This window comes from Giraffa tippelskirchi, chromosome 13 (genome assembly GCF_054371585.1).
Source record: "Giraffa tippelskirchi isolate mGirTip1 chromosome 13, T2T-mGirTip1v1.2.pri, whole genome shotgun sequence".
Classification (NCBI taxonomy): Eukaryota; Metazoa; Chordata; class Mammalia; order Artiodactyla; family Giraffidae; genus Giraffa; species Giraffa tippelskirchi.
The window spans coordinates 6,449,852-6,467,659 of NC_137287.1; the positions used below are offsets into that span (position 1 = coordinate 6,449,852).

The window sequence follows — 17,808 nt, forward strand, 5'->3', positions numbered from 1 at the left end:
TAGTTCAAGGTTGAGGCTTAGCAGGGAAGGAGACTCAGGGGGGCCAGGCTAGAGTCTGGTCAAGGAGACAACGCTTGTCCAAGTAAAAACTACAGATAGGGCCAGAGTTGCCTGACAATCATTCCCAACATTAGTTCCTTTATGTTTCTTTGAGCTAACCTTACCTCTGTTATTGGAGTAAGTGAGTCTCTTTCCAAAGTTTGAATGCACTTATGCATATGTATGTGTATACATGTGTGTATGTATTCATAGGAAACATATATGTGTGTGTTTTAACAAAACTGTATACTGGATTCACTGCATAAACCATTCTTAGAGCTTTGCCATGACAGTACCATTATTTTTGATTTGAACATGGTTGAACATGGTAGTCTATGTTATGACTTGTCCATAGTCCTTCTAGTTTCCTATGGAGGGCTATTTGGGTTGTTTCCAATTTCTACTGGAAGTGCAATAAACTGGATGGCAATAAACACTCTCATGAATGCCTCCTTAAAGTGTTTCTTGAACACAGAGATGGAAAGTTGGAATTACTGGGTCCTTGAACGTGCATTTAAAATTTTAATAGATGCCACCAAATTGCCTTTTTAAAGCAGCCCAACCCACTTGTACTCCTGCCAGCCAGGTAAAAGTGTTTATTCTTCCCACTTTGCCCAACACTGGATAGAATCAAAGTTCCTAGTACTTGCTAATCTGCTAGGTCAAAAGTGGTCGTTTTATTTGATTGTTTCCACTAGCCATTTGCGTTTCCTTTTCTGAGACCTGGACCAAGTCCTCAGATATTAAAATGACTTCTGATGAAATTCTGCACTGTTCCCCAGCTCAAGTGGTGGGGTCATAGCCCTGAGTCATGCTAAGGGCAAGATGGAGAGGGGAAAGAGTGAGGGGCAGAGGGAGTGAAGAAGAACACATTTTCCTCTCCCCCGAGGGCAAGAAAGTGAAAAGTGAACGTGAAGTCGCTCAGTCGTGTCCGACTCTGTGACCCCATGGACTGTAGCCTACCAGGCTCCTCCATCCATGGGATTTTCCAGGCAAGTGGGTTGCCATTTCCGTCTCCAGGGGATCTTCCTGACCCAGGGATCAAACCCAGGTCTCCCACATTGCAGGCAGACACTTTACCATCTAAACCAATGGGAGTGAAACTAAGGAGAGGCCCCAGAGTCCACGGTCCTAGCCAAGTGAGTTCTCTGTCCAGTTTTGCTAGTTCTTGGTGGAGGGCAGGGCAAGGGTAGGGAAGGGAAGTGTCCTAGGAGCTGCTCTGAGTGGGCCAGGCATCCTGGCGTTGGGCCACCAGCAGCTCTTCCCGGTTGACACCCCCTGGGCTTTTCTTATCTTCTAGGTAGTACACCCTCCCTGCAGCAACATCAGATACACGGAGGAGGGGGGAGAGGGGGAAGGTGGAGCCCTGCAAAGGTGAAGCTATGCTCAGCCCCCACGCCCAGCAGGGCAGATAACTTCATCTGGTGCTGCTGTGCACACGTGCTGCCTCCTCGCTGCAGTCCCCCGTGCTGGCACTGGCCCTGCTCCCAGCCTCCACGGCGCCTCCGGACCCATGCAGCTGCTCAGGGTGCTGCGTCTCCTCTGGATGCTCAGAGCCTTCCTGGGGTCCACAGGTGAGGAGGCGCGGTGGGGGAGGGCTGCGGAGACCATCCTGATGTCCCAGGGCAGGGCATGTGTGTGTAGTGGGGGGGACTCTGAGGTCTAAGGCGCTGGAGGAGGGGTCCCTCAGAGCTCTCTGTGCGGGCAGAACCAAGGCAGGGGGAGGGAGGGAAGCTGGGTCCCAGGGGTGCTGCTCTGCCCCCTGGGACCGAGGACGTTTGCAGGGGTCGGCGTGCATCAGTTGGATGGGATACCCTCTTTCTGGAGAGTGCTCTTCCCACCTGGACTCAGCTTTCGGAGCCCCCTCGTCCTGTTGCTCCTGCTCCCCCAGCTCTGATGCTTCTCTCTCCCTTGTGCGTGCCTGCTCAGTCGCTTCAGTGTTGTCTGCCTCTGTGACCCCATGGACTGTAGCCTGTCGGGCTCCTCTGTCCGTGGGATTTCCCAGGCAAGAATACAGGAGTGGGTTGCCATTTCCTTCTCCAGGGGATCTTCCCAACGCAGGCATTGAACCCACGCCTCCTGCGTCTCCTGCATTGCAGGCAGAGTCTTTACCACTGAGTCTCTGGGGAAGCCCCCTCCCTCCCTTTACTTCCGTCCATTCAGCCCTCCTGAGGGCCCTGCGTCTGCCCTGGAAACCCTTCCTTTCTCTGGGGCATCTCCACTTTTGGTCATGGGGGCCCCTCCTCCAGCTCTGCCCCTGACTCTCCCACCCCGACCCAGCCCACGTTTCTGGACACAGCTATCCTTGGCAGGGTGATCCTGCCTTGGGGGGAGATCCTGATGGCTCCCAAGATGTGCTGAGTCTGGCTGAGGACGCTAACCCCGAGAGGGCAGGAGGTCTGGGTGTTTCCTGCTTGTAACTGCAGTGTCTGCTGGTCACCCTCAGCATCATGAGATCTTTGAGCCTCACTCTGGTGAGAGTGGTAACCTGTAAAATGGGGTTGCAGATACTGTATCTGTAGAGAGAAGGGCTCATGTTTGTAGACTAGTTAATCAAGATAGAATAGGTAATAGAAATTATATCTTTTCGGCACCTTTTTTAAAAGAATATTATTTATTTGGTTGCGCCGTGTCTTAGTTTCAGCTTGAGGGGTCTAGTTCCCTGACCAGGGATCAAACCCAGCCCCCTGCCCTGGAAGCGTGCAGTCTCAGGTCACTGGACCACCGGGGAAGTCTCAAAAACATATCTATATTTGTTATTAACACTCACAGCTACACATTAAGGTCTCCCAGGATTCACGCCTGCCTGCTGAGGTGTCTCTTTCTGGAAGTTTCCTTTTCTGTCCTATCCCTCAGCCTGCATGTGGTCCAGTCTCCTTGCCCCTCAAACTCAGTGAAGTCTGAGCTTCAGTCTCCATCTTCCCCTTTGGGATTCTCTTGGCAACTTTCTGCTCTCCCTTGCAATCCTGTCTCCCAAAGTCCATGATGGGTCCCCATCCTCAGCCCAGGTTTGGCTGGGTTCTCTGTCTCTCTCTCCAAAGAGGAGAGTCAACCCAGACAGCAGTGGGTCACAGGGAGAGGGGCAGAGGTGGGCCAGAGGGTGGGGCACAGCACCAGAAGGGACGAAGACTCTGGGCAGCAGGTGAAGGTGGGAGGAGGGAGCAGAGTAAGGGGAATGTGGGTGTGTGAGGAGGAAGGGATGGGAGAGGTGCTGGGAGCAGGTAGGACCTTTGCTGAACCTGCGTGCTCAGCACCGCCATTCCAGGACTGTGAGGTCAGTACTCAGACAAGGTGGCCAAGAAATCAAGGGTGTCCCCACTGCAACTTCCCATGGGGAGGCTGCCCTGGGGAGCAGACAGATGTTTTAGCCCTCATTTATTAATACTTTTTAAAATATTTGTGTATTTGGCTCCGTCCGGTCTTAGTTGCGGCACATGTGATCTTTCCGTTGCGCCACGTGGGATCTTTAGTTGTGGCTTGCGAACTCTTAGTTGTGGCACGTGGGATCTAGTTCCCCAACCAGGGATCGAGCCTGGTTCCCCTGCATTGTGAGCGTAGAGCCTTAGCCACTGGATCACCAGGGAAGTCCCCAGATGTTGGCCTTTAGAGCCCGGAAGGACCCCGGCCCCAAAGTGCTCTGATGGAGGAATAACTGGTGGCACTTCCTACCTTCTGTGACACGTATCTGGAACATGGGGAGATGAGTAACCTATGTGGTGTTAAGGTGACAGACCAACCTACCACTGAGTTCCTCTGTTCTGCTGCCAATACAGGAACTTCCGCCATGGCCACATCCACCTCTAATGAGCCTTGGCACACTGCTCTGAGGAACTCCCCACACTCCAAAGGCACAGCGAACTGGCCACTGAACACCCCCAAAACTTCTCCCACTCCTAAGAGTAGGAAAAATATACCTATGACTACTACCACCTCCCCCCACTTGAAATCCATTTCTAAAATATTGCTCAAATCACCCATCAATACCAACCCCCCAACAAGCCCCACGTCCAAGTTTGTCTTCAAGGTTGAAACCAGCCCACCTACCATGATCATCTATATGGGCCCGGCAGAATGCACCAATCCAACAAGCCTCATAGTCACCACCACTTACCCCACCACCACCTGCGTGAGCCAGACCCAGGTGTCCTCGCCCAGCTCTCACACCACCACACGAGGGACAGAGACACCACGGACAACCATCACCAGTACTTATCCCGAGTCAACAACCAAGACAGTCACCTCAGCCGTGACCCACCCCCGCCCAGTCACCACTCCAGGGAAAACTCCCACTACCACGGCCCCACCCTCCTCCTCTGTCCCAACCGCACACACACCCCCAGATACTCTGATCGCCTCTGTGACTGGTTCCACTAAAAGGACTACCCCAGCCGCTACAAGTGTCCACACAACTGCGTCTCCTACCGCAACAACCCTGCCTACCTCTGCTACTACCCCTTCTCTGACTGCTAGGAACACCTTGATAACAACAGTAACTGACAAAAGCTTCTCACCCACCACTGGTAGTACCTTGATTACGACCACTACTTCACTTCCAGACATGCTCAGTACTTTTAAAACATCCACAGCCACCACCCCAGCACTCACTTCAACTGATATGTTAACAACACCGACAACACCAGTTACATCTGCTGCTACTGAAGCAACCACTGGAATAGGTACACCAAACACAACTCCTGTGAACCCAATGGGCTCCATGAAAACAACACTTAATCCAATGACTGACGTTCCCACAGAAGCTCTCACTGCCTCAGTTACTTCACTTTCTCCAGTCATGTCCTCAACCAGTCCTGCCACATTTACCACATCGAAATCCAGCCCTGCACCAACCAGCACTGATATACACATGACATCCACTACCAAGGAACCACCCTCCACCACTGTAGCCACTACAGAAATAGGCGAGACAAGGGACCCAACATCTTATGCTTCCTCCACCAGGAAAACCACATTTCTTACTACCACTGATGTTTCTACAGAGTCTCTAACAACAGAGATTACTTCTGCGGCCCCAGTCACACCATCATATACTCTCACAAATACAGTCATTTATCCAACACCCACTACTTCTACTTCAGGGACCACCAGTACCTTGATATCACCCATCAGTAAGCATCAGTCTCTGTCTGCTTCAGCCACAGAGCAGGCCTCCACTTTGACCAGAGACAGGAACCCTTTATCCACTCTGACTACCAGATTCCCTAATACCCACACCACTGCTATCCTTTCAACTCACAAGAGCAACTCCATTGGCTCCGCAACAGAAATTACCATTCCCACGGACACTGCAGAGCATGCAACCTCAACCACAGCCACTCTGCCCACTCCTTCCACGACAAAAACAAGTGAGAGTTTGAACACATACATGTTAACCACACTCACGCCGACCACACCACAGAGTACTCTAGGCAACATATTTAAAACTGGTTCCAAAACACGAAGCACAGAAACATCTGCAATAACCTCAGACTTCCCTAACTCTAGATGGACACAGACAACCACAAAAATAATCCTATATTCTGGCAGTAAGGGGGACAATACCACATTACCAACAACCACAAAACCCCAAACCAGGCAAAGCACTAAAACAATGAAAACAATGAATGACAATGATTCCAAAGTGACTCTATCCAGACTATTGAAAACACGGCAAAATGATACTGATTTTTCCCACACAAGCTACACTATTAAAAATATATTAGGAATAGTGAACACAAACAATACTACACCTACAATAACATGGAGAATTGGAAATATCTTGAGGACAAAAACTACCTCTCTAAAACCAAGAAACCCACTAAGAATGAAAAGGTCTCTTTCAGAAAAGAACAACAAAACAACAACAAATAAAACAATGACCATCAACTCAACGACAGAAAGCACAAAAACAGATCAAATAATGCCAGTGACTGATAAAAGAAAAAGTTCAGGGAAGTTCCTCATGACACATAAAAGACCAAGTCACACAGTCACAGTATCAGAAACAAACAAAAACAAACTATATTCTATAATCAACGAACCATTTCCAGACTTAGTGACAGGGGAGAACTATACACACACGCTGCCATGGATTGTGCCCTCTGTGTTTGCTGCACACACCAGCAGGGCTGCTAGCACCCTCCTGGTGACCACACCCATGCCCACAGCACCGCCAAGCGCTCCGGTCCTCACCTCTTCCACCATCTACTCCACCGGGAGCACCCTCACGTCCGCATTCAACTCACCCCTCCCGGCCTCCGCCCCGCTGCAGACATCCACGACTCTCCCTGCCTCCTCTGTCAGGACGGGAGCCCCCAGCTCCACGCCCGCCACCACCGAGGCCACATCCAGCCGTCCCGCGGGTCCATCCACCGCCACCTCCGCCGTCCACCTCGGCTCCACACTCGCTCTGCCCGGCACCTCAGCCACACCCACACCCACACCCACGGCCACGGCCGCGGCTGCGGCCACCCCCACCACCGGGACCACCTCCTCCGGCCCCACCACCCACCACACACACAGCACCTTCCCTGTCCAGGCAACCTCGGCCAGCACGCCGGCCGCCACCTCCATCTTCACCACTCCCCGCAGCACGGCGACTCCCTTCCGCTCCAGCACCATTCCAGCCACATCGCTAGGCGCCTCCTCCCCGGCCTCCGGCAGTAGCAGGGCCACACCGAGCGAGGGTGCCCGCTCACCTGCCCCGAGCACCAGTGTGCCGCCCCCGCAGCCCACCACCACGGGGACGCCTCCCAGTGACACCTCTAGCCAGCCTGTCGCCCCGGAGGTGCCCTCTGCGCCGTCAGTCACATCCTCCGCCACGCCCAGCAGCACACTCTATGCTCCCGCGTCCACCACCTCGACTCCCCTGGCCACCAATACCCTGACCTCGTCCACGGGGGTGCCTCGCTCCCCTCCAGCTGCCCCCAGCACAGAGCCAGCCTCCGCCTCCACCCCGAACACCAGCCCTCTGCCCACCGACATGACCACACTCCCCACCACCCACACCACGGCCGGCCCCTCGCCGCCCGCCGGCACTCCCACCGGCTCCACCAGGCAGCTCGCCACTCCCAGGGACACCGCGGCCCCGGCCACCTCCCTCACGGCCACTCTGCCCTCTGCCTCCGCTGCACACACCAGCGGGGCTGCTAGCACCCTCCTGGTGACCACACCCATGCCCACAGCACCGCCAAGCGCTCCGGTCCTCACCTCTTCCACCATCTACTCCACCGGGAGCACCCTCACGTCCGCATTCACCTCACCCCTCCCGGCCTCCGCCCCGCTGCAGACATCCACGACTCTCCCTGCCTCCTCTGTCAGGACGGGAGCCCCCAGCTCCACGCCCGCCACCACCGAGGCCACATCCAGCCGTCCCGCGGGTCCATCCACCGCCACCTCCGCCGTCCACCTCGGCTCCACACTCGCTCTGCCCGGCACCTCAGCCACACCCACACCCACACCCACGGCCACGGCCGCGGCCGCGGCCACCCCCACCACCGGGACCACCTCCTCCGGCCCCACCACCCACCACACACACAGCACCTTCCCTGTCCAGGCAACCTCGGCCAGCACGCCGGCCGCCACCTCCATCTTCACCACTCCCCGCAGCACGGCGACTCCCTTCCGCTCCAGCACCATTCCAGCCACATCGCTAGGCGCCTCCTCCCCGGCCTCCGGCAGTAGCAGGGCCACACCGAGCGAGGGTGCCCGCTCACCTGCCCCGAGAACCAGTGTGCCGCCCCCGCAGCCCACCACCACGGGGACGCCTCCCAGTGACACCTCTAGCCAGCCTGTCGCCCCGGAGGTGCCCTCTGCGCCGTCAGTCACATCCTCCGCCACGCCCAGCAGCACACTCTATGCTCCCGCGTCCACCACCTCGACTCCCCTGGCCACCAATACCCTGACCTCGTCCACGGGGGTGCCTCGCTCCCCTCCAGCTGCCCCCAGCACAGAGCCAGCCTCCGCCTCCACCCCGAACACCAGCCCTCTGCCCACCGACATGACCACACTCCCCACCACCCACACCACGGCCGGCCCCTCGCCGCCCGCCGGCACTCCCACCGGCTCCACCACGCAGCTCGCCACTCCCAGGGACACCGCGGCCCCGGCCACCTCCCTCACGGCCACTCTGCCCTCTGCCTCCGCTGCACACACCAGCGGGGCTGCTAGCACCCTCCTGGTGACCACACCCATGCCCACAGCACCGCCAAGCGCTCCGGTCCTCACCTCTTCCACCATCTACTCCACCGGGAGCACCCTCACGTCCGCATTCACCTCACCCCTCCCGGCCTCCGCCCCGCTGCAGACATCCACGACTCTCCCTGCCTCCTCTGTCAGGACGGGAGCCCCCAGCTCCACGCCCGCCACCACCGAGGCCACATCCAGCCGTCCCGCGGGTCCATCCACCGCCACCTCCGCCGTCCACCTCGGCTCCACACTCGCTCTGCCCGGCACCTCAGCCACACCCACACCCACACCCACGGCCACGGCCGCGGCCGCGGCCACCCCCCCCACCGGGACCACCTCCTCCGGCCCCACCACCCACCACACACACAGCACCTTCCCTGTCCAGGCAACCTCGGCCAGCACGCCGGCCGCCACCTCCATCTTCACCACTCCCCGCAGCACGGCGACTCCCTTCCGCTCCAGCACCATTCCAGCCACATCGCTAGGCGCCTCCTCCCCGGCCTCCGGCAGTAGCAGGGCCACACCGAGCGAGGGTGCCCGCTCACCTGCCCCGAGCACCAGTGTGCCGCCCCCGCAGCCCACCACCACGGGGACGCCTCCCAGTGACACCTCTAGCCAGCCTGTCGCCCCGGAGGTGCCCTCTGCGCCGTCAGTCAGATCCTCCGCCACGCCCAGCAGCACACTCTATGCTCCCGCGTCCACCACCTCGACTCCCCTGGCCACCAATACCCTGACCTCGTCCACGGGGGTGCCTCGCTCCCCTCCAGCTGCCCCCAGCACAGAGCCAGCCTCCGCCTCCACCCCGAACACCAGCCCTCTGCCCACCGACATGACCACACTCCCCACCACCCACACCACGGCCGGCCCCTCGCCGCCCGCCGGCACTCCCACCGGCTCCACCACGCAGCTCGCCACTCCCAGGGACACCGCGGCCCCGGCCACCTCCCTCACGGCCACTCTGCCCTCTGCCTCCGCTGCACACACCAGCGGGGCTGCTAGCACCCTCCTGGTGACCACACCCATGCCCACAGCACCGCCAAGCGCTCCGGTCCTCACCTCTTCCACCATCTACTCCACCGGGAGCACCCTCACGTCCGCATTCACCTCACCCCTCCCGGCCTCCGCCCCGCTGCAGACATCCACGACTCTCCCTGCCTCCTCTGTCAGGACGGGAGCCCCCAGCTCCACGCCCGCCACCACCGAGGCCACATCCAGCCGTCCCGCGGGTCCATCCACCGCCACCTCCGCCGTCCACCTCGGCTCCACACTCGCTCTGCCCGGCACCTCAGCCACACCCACACCCACACCCACGGCCACGGCCGCGGCCGCGGCCAGCCCCCCCACCGGGACCACCTCCTCCGGCCCCACCACCCACCACACACACAGCACCTTCCCTGTCCAGGCAACCTCGGCCAGCACGCCGGCCGCCACCTCCATCTTCACCACTCCCCGCAGCACGGCGACTCCCTTCCGCTCCAGCACCATTCCAGCCACATCGCTAGGCGCCTCCTCCCCGGCCTCCGGCAGTAGCAGGGCCACACCGAGCGAGGGTGCCCGCTCACCTGCCCCGAGCACCAGTGTGCCGCCCCCGCAGCCCACCACCACGGGGACGCCTCCCAGTGACACCTCTAGCCAGCCTGTCGCCCCGGAGGTGCCCTCTGCGCCGTCAGTCAGATCCTCCGCCACGCCCAGCAGCACACTCTATGCTCCCGCGTCCACCACCTCGACTCCCCTGGCCACCAATACCCTGACCTCGTCCACGGGGGTGCCTCGCTCCCCTCCAGCTGCCCCCAGCACAGAGCCAGCCTCCGCCTCCACCCCGAACACCAGCCCTCTGCCCACCGACATGACCACACTCCCCACCACCCACACCACGGCCGGCCCCTCGCCGCCCGCCGGCACTCCCACCGGCTCCACCACGCAGCTCGCCACTCCCAGGGACACCGCGGCCCCGGCCACCTCCCTCACGGCCACTCTGCCCTCTGCCTCCGCTGCACACACCAGCGGGGCTGCTAGCACCCTCCTGGTGACCACACCCATGCCCACAGCACCGCCAAGCGCTCCGGTCCTCACCTCTTCCACCATCTACTCCACCGGGAGCACCCTCATGTCCGCATTCACCTCACCCCTCCCGGCCTCCGCCCCGCTGCAGACATCCACGACTCTCCCTGCCTCCTCTGTCAGGACGGGAGCCCCCAGCTCCACGCCCGCCACCACCGAGGCCACATCCAGCCGTCCCGCGGGTCCATCCACCGCCACCTCCGCCGTCCACCTCGGCTCCACACTCGCTCTGCCCGGCACCTCAGCCACACCCACACCCACACCCACGGCCACGGCCGCGGCCGCTGCCACCCCCACCACCGGGACCACCTCCTCCGGCCCCACCACCCACCACACACACAGCACCTTCCCTGTCCAGGCAACCTCGGCCAGCACGCCGGCTGCCACCTCCATCTTCACCACTCCCCGCAGCACGGCGACTCCCTTCCACTCCAGCACCATTCCAGCCACATCGCTAGGCGCCTCCTCCCCGGCCTCCGGCAGTGGCAGGGCCACACCGAGCGAGGGTGCCCGCTCACCTGCCCCGAGCACCAGTGTGCCGCCCCCGCAGCCCACCACCACGGGGACGCCTCCCAGTGACACCTCTAGCCAGCCTGTCGCCCCGGAGGTGCCCTCTGCGCCGTCAGTCACATCCTCCGCCACGCCCAGCAGCACACTCTATGCTCCCGCGTCCACCACCTCGACTCCCCTGGCCACCAATACCCTGACCTCGTCCACGGGGGTGCCTCGCTCCCCTCCAGCTGCCCCCAGCACAGAGCCAGCCTCCGCCTCCACCCCGAACACCAGCCCTCTGCCCACCGACATGACCACACTCCCCACCACCCACACCACGGCCGGCCCCTCGCCGCCCGCCAGCACTCCCACCGGCTCCACCACGCAGCTCGCCACTCCCAGGGACACCGCGGCCCCGGCCACCTCCCTCACGGCCACTCTGCCCTCTGCCTCCGCTGCACACACCAGCGGGGCTGCTAGCACCCTCCTGGTGACCACACCCATGCCCACAGCACCGCCAAGCGCTCCGGTCCTCACCTCTTCCACCATCTACTCCACCGGGAGCACCCTCACGTCCGCATTCACCTCACCCCTCCCGGCCTCCGCCCCGCTCCAGACATCCACGACTCTCCCTGCCTCCTCTGTCAGGACGGGAGCCCCCAGCTCCACGCCCGCCACCACCGAGGCCACATCCAGCCGTCCCGCGGGTCCATCCACCGCCACCTCCGCCGTCCACCTCGGCTCCACAGTCGCTCTGCCCGGCACCTCAGCCACACCCACACCCACACCCACGGCCACGGCCGCGGCCGCGGCCACCCCCACCACCGGGACCACCTCCTCCGGCCCCACCACCCACCACACACACAGCACCTTCCCTGTCCAGGCAACCTCGGCCAGCACGCCGGCCGCCACCTCCATCTTCACCACTCCCCGCAGCACGGCGACTCCCTTCCGCTCCAGCACCATTCCAGCCACATCGCTAGGCGCCTCCTCCCCGGCCTCCGGCAGTAGCAGGGCCACACCGAGCGAGGGTGCCCGCTCACCTGCCCCGAGCACCAGTGTGCCGCCCCCGCAGCCCACCACCACGGGGACGCCTCCCAGTGACACCTCTAGCCAGCCTGTCGCCCCGGAGGTGCCCTCTGCGCCGTCAGTCACATCCTCCGCCACGCCCAGCAGCACACTCTATGCTCCCGCGTCCACCACCTCGACTCCCCTGGCCACCAATACCCTGACCTCGTCCACGGGGGTGCCTCGCTCCCCTCCAGCTGCCCCCAGCACAGAGCCAGCCTCCGCCTCCACCCCGAACACCAGCCCTCTGCCCACCGACATGACCACACTCCCCACCACCCACACCACGGCCGGCCCCTCGCCGCCCGCCGGCACTCCCACCGGCTCCACCACGCAGCTCGCCACTCCCAGGGACACCGCGGCCCCGGCCACCTCCCTCACGGCCACTCTGCCCTCTGCCTCCGCTGCACACACCAGCGGGGCTGCTAGCACCCTCCTGGTGACCACACCCATGCCCACAGCACCGCGAAGCGCTCCGGTCCTCACCTCTTCCACCATCTACTCCACCGGGAGCAGCCTCACGTCCGCATTCACCTCACCCCTACCGGCCTCCGCCCCGCTGCAGAGATCCACGACTCTCCCTGCCTCCTCTGTCAGGACGGGAGCCCCCAGCTCCACGCCCGCCACCACCGAGGCCACATCCAGCCGTCCCGCGGGTCCATCCACCGCCACCTCCGCCGTCCACCTCGGCTCCACACTCGCTCTGCCCGGCACCTCAGCCACACCCACACCCACACCCACGGCCACGGCCGCGGCCGCGGCCACCCCCACCACCGGGACCACCTCCTCCGGCCCCACCACCCACCACACACACAGCACCTTCCCTGTCCAGGCAACCTCGGCCAGCACGCCGGCCCCCACCTCCATCTTCACCACTCCCCGCAGCACGGCTACTCCCTTCCGCTCCAGCACCATTCCAGCCACATCGCTAGGCGCCTCCTCCCCGGCCTCCGGCAGTAGCAGGGCCACACCGAGCGAGGGTGCCCGCTCACCTGCCCCGAGCACCAGTGTGCCGCCCCCGCAGCCCACCACCACGGGGACGCCTCCCAGTGACACCTCTAGCCAGCCTGTCGCCCCGGAGGTGCCCTCTGCGCCGTCAGTCACATCCTCTGCCACGTCCAGCAGCACACTCTATGCTCCCGCGTCCACCACCTCGACTCCCCTGGCCACCAATACCCTGACCTCGTTCACGGGGGTGCCTCGCTCCCCTCCAGCTGCCCCCAGCACAGAGCCAGCCTCCGCCTCCACCCCGAACACCAGCCCTCTGCCCACCGACATGACCACACTCCCCATCACCCACACCACGGCCGGCCCCTCGCCGCCCGCCGGTACTCCCACCGGCTCCACCACGCAGCTCGCCACTCCCAGGGACACCGCGGCCCCGGCCACCTCCATCACGGCCACTCTGCCCTCTGCCTCCGCTGCACACACCAGCGGGGCTGCTAGCACCCTCCTGGTGACCACACCCATGCCCACAGCACCGCCAAGCGCTCCGGTCCTCACCTCTTCCCCCATCTACTCCACCGGGAGCACCCTCACGTCCGCATTCACCTCACCCCTCCCGGCCTCCGCCCCGCTGCAGACATCCACGACTCTCCCTGCCTCCTCTGTCAGGACGGGAGCCCCCAGCTCCACGCCCGCCACCACCGAGGCCACATCCAGCCGTCCCGCGGGTCCATCCACCGCCACCTCCGCCGTCCACCTCGGCTCCACACACGCTCTGCCCGGCACCTCAGCCACACCCACACCCACACCCACGGCCACGGCCGCGGCCGCGGCCACCCCCACCACCGGGACCACCTCCTCCGGCCCCAGCACCCACCACACACACAGCACCTTCCCTGTCCAGGCAACCTCGGCCAGCACGCCGGCCGCCACCTCCATCTTCACCACTCCCCGCAGCACGGCGACTCCCTTCCGCTCCAGCACCATTCCAGCCACATCGCTAGGCGCCTCCTCCCCGGCCTCCGGCAGTAGCAGGGCCACACCGAGCGAGGGTGCCCGCTCACCTGCCCCGAGCACCAGTGTGCCGCCCCCGCAGCCCACCACCACGGGGACGCCTCCCAGTGACACCTCTAGCCAGCCTGTCGCCCCGGAGGTGCCCTCTGCGCCGTCAGTCACATCCTCCGCCACGCCCAGCAGCACACTCTATGCTCCCGCGTCCACCACCTCGACTCCCCTGGCCACCAATACCCTGACCTCGTCCACGGGGGTGCCTCGCTCCCCTCCAGCTGCCCCCAGCACAGAGCCAGCCTCCGCCTCCACCCCGAACACCAGCCCTCTGCCCACCGACATGACCACACTCCCCACCACCCACACCACGGCCGGCCCCTCGCCGCCCGCCAGCACTCCCACCGGCTCCACCACGCAGCTCGCCACTCCCAGGGACACCGCGGCCCCGGCCACCTCCCTCACGGCCACTCTGCCCTCTGCCTCCGCTGCACACACCAGCGGGGCTGCTAGCACCCTCCTGGTGACCACACCCATGCCCACAGCACCGCCAAGCGCTCCGGTCCTCACCTCTTCCACCATCTACTCCACCGGGAGCACCCTCACGTCCGCATTCACCTCACCCCTCCCGGCCTCCGCCCCGCTGCAGACATCCACGACTCTCCCTGCCTCCTCTGTCAGGACGGGAGCCCCCAGCTCCACGCCCGCCACCACCGAGGCCACATCCAGCCGTCCCGCGGGTCCATCCACCGCCACCTCCGCCGTCCACCTCGGCTCCACACTCGCTCTGCCCGGCACCTCAGCCACACCCACACCCACACCCACGGCCACGGCCGCGGCCGCGGCCACCCCCCCCACCGGGACCACCTCCTCCGGCCCCACCACCCACCACACACACAGCACCTTCCCTGTCCAGGCAACCTCGGCCAGCACGCCGGCCGCCACCTCCATCTTCACCACTCCCCGCAGCACGGCGACTCCCTTCCGCTCCAGCACCATTCCAGCCACATCGCTAGGCGCCTCCTCCCCGGCCTCCGGCAGTAGCAGGGCCACACCGAGCGAGGGTGCCCGCTCACCTGCCCCGAGCACCAGTGTGCCGCCCCCGCAGCCCACCACCACGGGGACGCCTCCCAGTGACACCTCTAGCCAGCCTGTCGCCCCGGAGGTGCCCTCTGCGCCGTCAGTCACATCCTCCGCCACGCCCAGCAGCACACTCTATGCTCCCGCGTCCACCACCTCGACTCCCCTGGCCACCAATACCCTGACCTCGTCCACGGGGGTGCCTCGCTCCCCTCCAGCTGCCCCCAGCACAGAGCCAGCCTCCGCCTCCACCCCGAACACCAGCCCTCTGCCCACCGACATGACCACACTCCCCACCACCCACACCACGGCCGGCCCCTCGCCGCCCTCCGGCACTCCCACCGGCTCCACCACGCAGCTCGCCAATCCCAGGGACACCGCGGCCCCGGCCACCTCCCTCACGGCCACTCTGCCCTCTGCCTCCGCTGCACACACCAGCGGGGCTGCTAGCACCCTCCTGGTGACCACACCCATGCCCACAGCACCGCCAAGCGCTCCGGTCCTCACCTCTTCCACCATCTACTCCACCGGGAGCACCCTCACGTCCGCATTCACCTCACCCCTCCCGGCCTCCGCCCCGCTGCAGACATCCACGACTCTCCCTGCCTCCTCTGTCAGGACGGGAGCCCCCAGCTCCACGCCCGCCACCACCGAGGCCACATCCAGCCATCCCGCGGGTCCATCCACCGCTAACTCCGCCGTCCACCTCGGCTCCACACTCGCTCTGCCCGGCACCTCAGCCACACCCACACCCACACCCACGGCCACGGCCGGGGACGCGGCCACCCCCCCCACCGGGACCACCTCCTCCGGACCCACCACCCACCACACACACAGCACCTTCCCTGTCCAGGCAACCTCGGCCAGCACGCCGGCCGCCACCTCCATCTTCACCACTCCCCGCAGCACGGCGACTCCCTTCCGCTCCAGCACCATTCCAGCCACATCGCTAGGCGCCTCCTCCCCGGCCTCCGGCAGTAGCAGGGCCACACCGAGCGAGGGTGCCCGCTCACCTGCCCCGAGCACCAGTGTGCCGCCCCCGCAGCCCACCACCACGGGGACGCCTCCCAGTGACACCTCTAGCCAGCCTGTCGCCCCGGAGGTGCCCTCTGCGCCGTCAGTCACATCCTCCGCCACGCCCAGCAGCACACTCTATGCTCCCGCGTCCACCACCTCGACTCCCCTGGCCACCAACACCCTGACCTCGTCCACGGGGGTGCCTCGCTCCCCTCCAGCTGCCCCCAGCACAGAGCCAGCCTCCGCCTCCACCCCAAACACCAGCCCTCTGCCCACCGACATGACCACACTCCCCACCACCCACACCACGGCCGGCCCCTCGCCGCCCGCCGGCACTCCCACCGGCTCCACCACGCAGCTCGCCACTCCCAGGGACACCGCGGCCCCGGCCACCTCCCTCACGGCCACTCTGCCCTCTGCCTCCGCTGCACACACCAGCGGGGCTGCTAGCACCCTCCTGGTGACCACACCCATGCCCACAGCACCGCCAAGCGCTCCGGTCCTCACCTCTTCCACCATCTACTCCACCGGGAGCACCCTCACGTCCGCATTCACCTCACCCCTCCCGGCCTCCGCCCCGCTGCAGACATCCACGACTCTCCCTGCCTCCTCTGTCAGGACGGGAGCCCCCAGCTCCACGCCCGCCACCACCGAGGCCACATCCAGCGGTCCCGCGGGTCCACCCACCGCCACCTCCGCCGACCACCTCGGCTCCACACTCGCTCTGCCCGGCACCTCAGCCACACCCACACCCACACCCACGGCCACGGCCGCGGCCGCGGCCACCCCCACCACCGGGACCACCTCCTCCGGACCCACCTCCCACCACACACACAGCACCTTCCCTGTCCAGGCAACCTCGGCCAGCACGCCGGCCGCCACCTCCATCTTCACCACTCCCCGCAGCACGGCGACTCCCTTCCGCTCCAGCACCATTCCAGCCACATCGCTAGGCGCCTCCTCCCCGGCCTCCGGCAGTAGCAGGGCCACACCGAGCGAGGGTGCCCGCTCACCTGCCCCGAGCACCAGTGTGCCGCCCCCGCAGCCCACCACCACGGGGACGCCTCCCAGTGACACCTCTAGCCAGCCTGTCGCCCCGGAGGTGCCCTCTGCGCCGTCAGTCACATCCTCCGCCACGCCCAGCAGCACACTCTATGCTCCCGCGTCCACCACCTCGACTCCCCTGGCCACCAACACCCTGACCTCGTCCACGGGGGTGCCTCGCTCCCCTCCAGCTGCCCCCAGCACAGAGCCAGCCTCCGCCTCCACCCCAAACACCAGCCCTCTGCCCACCGACATGACCACACTCCCCACCACCCACACCACGGCCGGCCCCTCGCCGCCCGCCAGCACTCCCACCGGCTCCACCACGCAGCTCGCCACTCCCAGGGACACCGCGGCCCCGGCCACCTCCCTCACGGCCACTCTGCCCTCTGCCTCCGCTGCACACACCAGCGGGGCTGCTAGCACCCTCCTGGTGACCACACCCATGCCCACAGCACCGCCAAGCGCTCCGGTCCTCACCTCTTCCACCATCTACTCCACCGGGAGCACCCTCACGTCCGCATTCACCTCACCCCTCCCGGCCTCCGCCCCGCTGCAGACATCCACGACTCTCCCTGCCTCCTCTGTCAGGACGGGAGCCCCCAGCTCCACGCCCGCCACCACCGAGGCCACATCCAGCGGTCCCGCGGGTCCACACACCGCCACCTCCGCCGACCACCTCGGCTCCACACTCGCTCTGCCCGGCACCTCAGCCACACCCACACCCACACCCACGGCCACGGCCGCGGCCGCGGCCACCCCCACCACCGGGACCACCTCCTCCGGACCCACCTCCCACCACACACACAGCACCTTCCCTGTCCAGGCAACCTCGGCCAGCACGCCGGCCGCCACCTCCATCTTCACCACTCC

General features: G+C 64.3%; 1 protein-coding gene across 1 annotated transcript in view; it reads left to right on the forward strand.

The window, feature by feature from the left end:
* Nucleotides 1–17,808, forward strand: part of LOC145532006 (mucin-3A-like) — an 86,627-nt gene that overhangs the window by 19,107 nt on the left and 49,712 nt on the right. The window contains exon 2 of the mRNA XM_081556213.1: nt 1,340–1,613. The gene's annotated coding sequence lies outside the window, so the exon portion shown is untranslated. The remainder of the gene's footprint in view (nt 1–1,339; nt 1,614–17,808) is intronic.